Genomic DNA, 7,812 nt, shown 5'->3' on the forward strand with positions numbered 1-7,812 from the left:
AAAAAAAAAAAAAAAAAAAAAAAAAAAAAAAAAAAAAAAAAAAAAAAAAAAAAAAAAAAAAAAAAAAAAAAAAAACTCTAAAAACAACCGTCAAGAATGGCATTCAAGCCTGTGTTAGTTAGTTGGTCTGTTCCTCGAAAGCTGGAGGTGGCATAGCCCAGACATGCTTTCTGCAAGGGCTATGGCATTATCATCAAACTCATTATTTAAAAAACTCGATGCCGTGATTGTGGTTAAGCTTCGACGTCTTCATATTTGGACAAGACTGACCTACAACTCTCAATTACTCTCCTGAAAATGAGCAGTATGTAAACCTCGAGGTCTTCAAGCAATGGATCGGAAGTTTGATAACTGCGTGTGCAACTCCCTCACCTGTTATTGGATAGCACCTTGTAAGTCGAAGGCTTCTCAGATTACTTAAGCTACAAATAATTGTGTAAGTAAAAGTTAAAAACATACGCTGCAGAAGATCTTATTTTTCTCTTCATAACTTTGCATTGTTTAAATTGGGACGTGATCTCTCATGTCTCATGCCGCTACCTAGTTACTGGTTTACAGCTCTCATTGATTCTATCTCGATGTATCCTATCTAGTCTTTTGTGCCGTTGGGGTTTACCCATCTTTGTAACCTTGTTAACTTTTTAAACTTTGAGATATTTGAATCTCTTCTTGTATTTGCTTTGATTTGATTGAATGAAAACTTATGATTGTCCAAAAGAAAAAAATTGGGACAAAGTAGAAAAAAAAAATTGATCTCCAAAACAACTGCGTGTATATGTAGTTAAATCATTAATTATAAAATAAACCAAGAAAAACCAAAATTCTCATACTACTGATAAACTCTTAAGCATGTTAATAATCAAATAATTATAATAGGTTTCAAGTAGAAAATTTCAACTATAAAATGAAGAGCAAATAATAAGGAGCTATGAGTTATGAGTTATGAACAACCCTGTCTACGCATTGCTGAAAAAGTCACAATAAGTCATGGCCACCTAGCCTTCTTCCAAATGATCAATGTGATACATATTAATCATAGCCGTTTTCTACCTATGGATTAAAGTCACTAAATTACAATTATCTAGGTCCTTATAGACTATAGTGATACATATTTACGATTTTGGTTTGGGCGATAAAGTACAATAATAAAAATAATCTCTTGAGCATAGCCCATTATTTAAATCAAAAGTTCAAAGACAATAAGGAGTTTGAAACTAAAAAATAGTACCAAGAGAAAAGAGGAGACATGAACAAGTTCATAAATTGACAAAACCAACATGTGTTCGAGATTCAAGACCAAGTCCGAGATAGTACTTGAATGTCGTCACCGGCGACCAAGTCATCGTCTCAATCAGAATCGATAAAATTCATATGAAATGGGTAACCATTTACTCTCTTCCTAAGATTCTGGATGTCTTGTATAGCACAGTCGCCAACGGGCATGTGATCACTTGCGATGTTTACCTTCAATGTCTTTAGCTGTGGGCAAGCGTGGATCCAGTATTAAACATAAGCGTGCTGAGACCTCAATGGTTTCAAGCAATGGAAGTTTTGCGATTGCGTTCACAATTCCTTCGGTCGTCATACATACTAAGTGAACAAGACATTCGTACTTCTCAGCTTACTTGATCTGCAAATAATTGTGTTTCGAGTTAAATCATAAACTAAGAAGAAAGAGAACAATAATTAATTAGAAATTGTGATACTATTTATTAATCATCTCAGAAGCATGTAAAATTAAAAAGAGCCAAGAAATGCCTTTGTTTTTTTGATCGGGACGATTGACTAGTACATGACTCAAAAGATCCTTCAGATCCGATACTCGTATTCAACTCAGCTATTCGACACGTTTAGGGTTTGGATAAAGGGTATTACAATTTCGTTATCTACGAATAAAAATAGGGTGAAAGTGATATGTATATATTTTATACTATATTTTATCATGTATTTGTCATTTATTTTTCTTTCTTAACTCATTGTTTTATATTATTTTTAGTCTCTTTTGGATAATATGCATATCTAGGTAGCTTTGCATTGGTTTAACATGTATCTTGCATATTGGAGTATTTCAGGTGTTAGGAGATGTCCAGACTGTTGGAACCGAATGGAGGTTGAGACGTGCATCCGACTCAAGCGCGCAACAAAGAATGCAACGTTGGACTCAACCAAACATGTGACTCGACCCGCGCTCATGGGAGAGACACCATGCGACTCGACCAACACTCCCGGAAGAGAAGCAATGCGACTCATCGACATGCGACTTGGACGCGCTCCCAGGAAGAAGCACCAGCATGCACTTGAGCATCACGCCTGGAAGGGATGTCATCCCACTCAACCAGCACTCTCGGGAGAGATGCAATACGACTCGACCGGCCACGTCATACATGCGACTCGACCACCATGCCTAGAAGATATTGAGATGAACACGCCAACCCTTATTATATATATAAGTCGTTTTATATGGTTTTGTATAGTATTAGAACTTTCCTTATTTTGATCTTCTTGTATGCATATAAATAGAATGTATCTAGGTCAATCTTTCTTTAAGAAATGAGAAACACTCCTTCTCCTATTCTCATCTCGCCGTCTCTCTATTCTCTCCCTAGACTCTAAATCTCTCATCTTCTTCTTCTCGAATTCTCACTCATTCTCTTTACTCTCACTCGTGATTCATTCTTACATGGTATCAGAGCAGTAACACTCATATTCTACAAAATCTCAGTCTGTTCTTTTCCGCAACCAAATTCAGTTTGAAAATCACTCATGGATCTCAACAAAACACTCATCATTCCGGTCACACTCAAGGGTGGAAACTACTTGCTTTGGGCAAGGACTACAAAGACAGCGTTGTGTCGTCGTGGACTTTGGAAGCACATTGAGAAGAATGAAGCTACAAAGGAGATCACGACTACCAAAGAAAGAAAGGAGATCGTGGCTTGTGATGGTGACAAATGGTTCCAAGAGAATCAAAGTGTCTTAGCTTTCATCCAAAACTCCTTGGATGCTCCGATCCTTGAGTCATACTCTTACTGCGAGACGGCCAAGGATCTTTGGGATACATTGAAAAAGGTATTTGGAAATGTCTCAGACCTCAGCCGTGTGTTTGAGGTAAAGAGAGCTATTAACAACCTTAATCAAGAAGAGATGGAGTTCACCAAACATTTTGGGAAATTCAGATCTCTTTGGGCAGAGTTAGAGATGTTAAGACCTAACTCGGTGGATCCAGTGGTCCTAAACAAACGTCGTGAGCAAGATAAAGTGTTTGGTCTTCTCTTGGCGTTAAACTCATCATACAATGATCTCATCAAGCATATCCTCCGGTCAGATAAACTACCAAGTCTCGATGATGTGTGCAATCAAATTCAAAAGGAGCATGGCTTAATTGGTCTATTTGGAGCTAAAGGAGAGCTTATCACCGCTAACAAAGGAGAGGTGGCTGTAGCGAACAAGGGGTACTACAAAAGTGATGGGAAGAACCGTGTCATATGTGACCATTGTAAGAAGCCGGGTCATTTCAAGGATAAATGCTGGAATCTTCATCCTCACCTCCGACCAAGAAGTGTCAATCCACGAGTAAACTAAGCATGTGGATTTGGTGAAGGCCAAGCTCAAGTGACGACTCACGCCACTGAAGGTAACGGAGCAGCACTAGCAGCCTCCTCGGAGCTGGTGAGGAGGTCCGACCTTGATGCTTTCATCAAGGTTCTAAATGAGTCTTCTGGTAACGCTTATCTCACTCTTAATGCTATAAAACCTCTTATTGTAGATTCCAGAGCTTCTCACCATATGATTAGTGACTCTAAGCTAATTAGCAATATCAAACCAACTTTAGGGAATGTGACCATAGCAAATGGAGATAAGATACCAATTAAGGGAGTTGGAAATTTAAATATGTTTGATAGAACAACTAAAGCGTTTTATATGCCTAGTTTCACATCCAACTTGTTATCGGTTAAGAAAGTAACTAATGACCTTAATTGTTATGCAATCTTTGGTCCTAATGATGTGTATTTTCAGGATATTGACACAAGTAGAGTTCTTGGCAAAGGAAGCACTAAAGATGATCTTTATGTGCTTGAGGATTCGAATCTCACCACTGCTTTATCTTCGTGTTTTAAGTCAATAATCGATGAGACAAATGGTTCAATTTGGCATGCTAGACTTGGTCATCCACATTTTCGTGCATTGCAACTAGTTTTTCTTTTAAAAATAATGAGTGTGAGGCTTGCATTCTTGGTAAACATTGCAAAATAGTTTTTCCCAACTCTTCCACTATGTATGAGCATTGTGATTTAATTCATTCTGATGTTTGGACATCACCATGCTTGTCTTGTGAAAATCAGAAATATTTTGTTACTTTCATTGATGAAAAATCAAAATATACTTGGTTAACCTTGCTTCCATCTAAGGATAGAGTTCTTGAGGCTTTTCTAAATTTTCAAAATTATGTGACTAACCAATTTAATGCCAAGATAAAGATTTTGAGATCAGATAATGGTGGGGAGTACACAAGTCATATGTTTAAACAACACCTAGCCAAACATGGGATTGTACACCAAACAAGTTGCCCTTACACGCCACAACAAAATGGTGTAGCTGAAAGGAAGAATAGACACCTTATGGAGGTTGCCCGGTCCATGATGTTCCACTCAAACGTACCAAAGAAGTTCTGGGGAGATGCAGTTGTTACTGCTTGCTATCTAATCAATCGGATTCCAACAAAAATACTGGGTGATATCTCTCCATTTGAAGTGCTTAACAAAATTAAACCATCTATTAATCACTTACGTGTGTTTGGTTGCATATGTTATGTCTTAAAACCAGGTGAACAACGTGATAAACTCAATGCTAAGAGTGTCAAGAGCATGTTCATTGGATATTCAACCACACAGAAGGGATATAAATGCTATGAACCATAAGCTAGAAGAGTCTTGGTGTCAAGGGATGTAAAATTCTTAGAATCCAAGGGGTTCTATGATGAATATAATTGGGAAGACTTGAAAGATCTCTCATGTTCTCAATCTGACAAAGCCAACAATCTTCGCATTCTGCTAGAGAGGCTTGGAGTTACAAATAATCAACCTTCACCATCACCTTCGGTCAACACACCACCAATTGGATCTAACAAGGAACCGATTGAGCTGCAGCATTCGGACTCGACAAATGAAGACGTGAACATTACACCAGTAAAATCTGCTTGACAACATCAAGCTGAGGATGACATTGATAATCATGAGGAAACTCTCAACTCTCTTGGTACTGACAAGGGTAAGGACTCTACATCAGCTGATGATCTTACCTCTGAAGGAGAAGAAGCTGAAATAAAAGAGGATCAACATCAGGTTGTGGAGACCAATATTATACCACTCCGTAGAAGTGAGCGTCTCAAGAAAACTACTCGAGTCTACTATAATAGTCAGGTCGTGGCTCACCCTATACAAATAGTCTGCACTCTTGCACACCTTCCTATCCAACATCAAGTCTTTCTTACACAAATAGACCAACATTGGATCCCACAGAGTTATGAGGAAGCTAAAGAACACAAAGTTTGGAGGGATGCTGTGGGAGATGAAACTAATGCTATGGTAAAGAATCATACATGGGATGAAGCTGATTTGCCAAAGGGGAAGAAAGTCGTGATATCTCGGTGGATATTTACTATCAAGTACAAGAGTGATGGGGGGATAGAAAGATATAAAGCCAGGCTTGTAGCTAGAGGGTTCACCCAAACCTATGGAGAAGACTACCTTGAGACATTTGCACCAGTTGCCAAACTCCACACGGTAAGAGTAGTCCTTTCACTAGCGGTTAACCTCTCTTGGGATTTGTGGCAGATGGATGTGAAGAATGCGTTTCTACAAGGAGAACTCGAGGATGAGGTGTAAGACCACCACCGGGCCTTGAAGATACTATCGGACCTGGAAAGGTGTTCAAACTCAGGAAAGCCATCTACGGTCTAAAACAATCACCAAGGGCTTGGTATCACAAACTAAGCTCAACACTTCTTGAGAAAGGCTTTAGAATATCAGAGGCTGATCACACATTGTTCACATATCCAAGCCAAAGAGGTATTATTGTCATTCTCATATATGTTGATGATATTTTCATCTTTGGGAATGACAAGGTAGGCATTCAAGATACCAAACAGTACCTTAAATTTGTGTTTGATATTAAAGATCTTGGAGAACTAAAGTACTTTCTTGGGATAGAAGTGTGTCGTTCGGAAGTTCACTGAGGCTTGAAAGACAGGAGACTCTGGAGGCAATGAGGAAGTTAAGCTCCTTTGTTGTTCATCTTGAGCTATGAAGTTGAAAATCTTGGTGAACTCTGGAAGTGGATCCATCATAAGAATTTGACGTTGAGCTTGAGTAAAAGACTCGTTTAAACGTATTAGAAATCTGACATTGTTGCGTCGTTCATATAACTGGATCCATTTGTTATTAGAACCACAAGTGCAGCCTCCACAACTACAGGAAGGTAATTCTTCAAAGTTTTTCAGCTCTTCCCATAGAGTAGTGAGCTTTGTGTAGTATTCCATGCCACACTAAGAGTGCTGAACAATTGGCGGACATCTTAACCAAAGCAGCAAGTTCAAAGGTTTGTGAGTATATACACTCCAAACTCGGGCTCATGGATCTAACTAGGCCGCAAGTGAAGACCCTAAACTACTGACCCCATACTCTTTTTCCCTTAGTGTGTTTTTGTCCCAAATGGGTTTTATACACTAAGGTTTTTAATGAGATGGGTGTTCATAGTTCCAAGCTTAACTGCCTCTCATACGGTTAAGCTTGATGGGGAGTATTGAGATGAACACGCCAACCCTTAGTATATATATAAGTCGTTTTATATGGTTTTATATAGTATTAGAACTTTCCTTATTTTGATCTTCTTGTATGCATATAAATAGAATGTATCTAGGTCAATATTTCTTTAAGGAATGAGAAACACTCCTTCTCCTATTCTCATCTCGCTGTCTCTCTATTCTCTCCCTAGACTCTAAATCTCTCATCTTCTTCTTCTCGAATTCTCACTCATTCTCTTTACTCTCACTCGTGATTCATTCTTACAGAAGAGACGACATTCCACTTGACCAATCACACAGACATGCAACTCGACCACCATGCCTGGAAGAGATGACATTCCACTCGACCGACCATGCCAGGCATCCGACTCGAACGACCCGTCTCGGACGTTCCAGAAGATTCCCGAACCGCCTCTCTGTCTTGTTCGTTTTATGTTTTAAGATTTTCAATGTTTTCCTATAAATACTCTCTTAAGTCTTTACCCAAAGGATTTTGTGAATACCCTAGGTTTATGAGTAGCCACCAAAACATTTTCTAAGTTTGTAATCAAAATTTCTCTTAATCTATTTAGCTTTTGCATTTGATTTCTTCTACAAAGTTGTTTATCTCATCTTTATCTATCTAGTCATGCTTGATTTAGTGTTTTATGGGTTTGTGTTCTTGGTGATGATGATTTTTGGGTTTGAGTAGTGTTAGTGTTCTTGAGGATGGGATAGATTATTATGTGGAGAATCTTAGTATATAGGGTGTTTAAGCTTAGATTTGTATTGTTTTCCTTCTGGACTATAGTTATGCTAGTTTCTCTCTGATCAATTGGACTAGGTCTTAGACATTTCCACACCCAAATGGTGTTTGATGAAATGTCTAACCAACTAGCTAGTATGAGAGACTTACATTCCTAGCCTAAGAGATTAGTTGTCTAGGGTGTTTGTTGACATGAATGAACTCAATTGTCATGCATGCTTGACCATGTTTCTCTAGCGAGAGTTAGGTTTGGAAGTGGCTGAGT

Source organism: Camelina sativa, chromosome 5, assembly GCF_000633955.1.
Source record: "Camelina sativa cultivar DH55 chromosome 5, Cs, whole genome shotgun sequence".
Lineage (NCBI taxonomy): Eukaryota > Viridiplantae > Streptophyta > Magnoliopsida > Brassicales > Brassicaceae > Camelina > Camelina sativa.